The following is a 1,015-nucleotide window of genomic DNA, read 5'->3' as shown; positions in this document are numbered from 1 at the left end:
ATGTAATTACATCTATGAAAGGGTTTGCTTTTGGTCTATGGTTTGCCAGTCCGCAGTCTAAAAATGTTGGGAGCCACAGCTCTAGGGGACGTTCTCATCATGGAAATCCTGGAAGAGAGGGGCTGAGGGGGCCTGCAGAGCTCACCTCCAGTCCAGCTGCTGCCCAAGTCAGCATCAGCCCTGTCCAAACCAGCCCAGACAAACCCTCATCGCACTTCTTAGCCAAACTGCCACACGCCTGACACAGAGCAGACATCGCACCTGGTCCTGCCCCAGGAAAAGCAGCGGGGCCACGGTGCTCATCCTCCTGCTGCTGTGACAGGTTGGTAATCCACACCCCACGGATCCCAGGCAGAGGCCGGGATCACACTAGAAAGGCAGGCAAAGCACCCCAGTCTTTAGTGTAGTGGTCTTACCATGGGGTCAGATCCATCCTGGTGCTGAGGAGGAATCCCTGGGATGGAGCCGAGCCCCCTGCAGATCCCCCGGGGCTGCAGGGAGTGGGGTGGTCTGGGCACAGGGCTGGGGAGTGCAAGGAGAGAGGGGAAGAGATGGGGGTCCACCCATCCCCCCACCCCATGACAGCCCACCGCACACCTGCCCCAGGAGAGAACAGGCACTCCCACAGCACCCCCTGCTGCACAATGGTGGCATAGCACCATCTTCCCTATTACACACCCTATCACACCTGCCCCAGGTAAGTGTGGACCCCCAGTCCCTCCTGTAGGTGTACCTCATGCATACCCCAGGTGGAGTTGTGCCCCACCCCCGCATGATGATCCCACCTGGAGGACAATGAGGTATCACCCGTACCTGCCCTGCCTCCCTTCACACCTGCCCAGGTGAACACAGATCCCACATGGGACAGACACCAGCATCCGCGTCAGGTCCTTGCAGGTAATGCCCCCAGCACCAGACCTGCCCCTGACTCTGGAGGGGCTGCTGCTGCACCCCCCCAACACCAAGAGGGGACAAACTCAGGCTGATTCCCCCCTGCTTGGCTGGGCACCCCTGG

Source organism: Alligator sinensis, unplaced genomic scaffold, assembly GCF_000455745.1.
Source record: "Alligator sinensis unplaced genomic scaffold, ASM45574v1 scaffold2691_1, whole genome shotgun sequence".
Classification (NCBI taxonomy): Eukaryota; Metazoa; Chordata; order Crocodylia; family Alligatoridae; genus Alligator; species Alligator sinensis.
Note: the sequence above shows the minus strand (reverse complement) of the source record.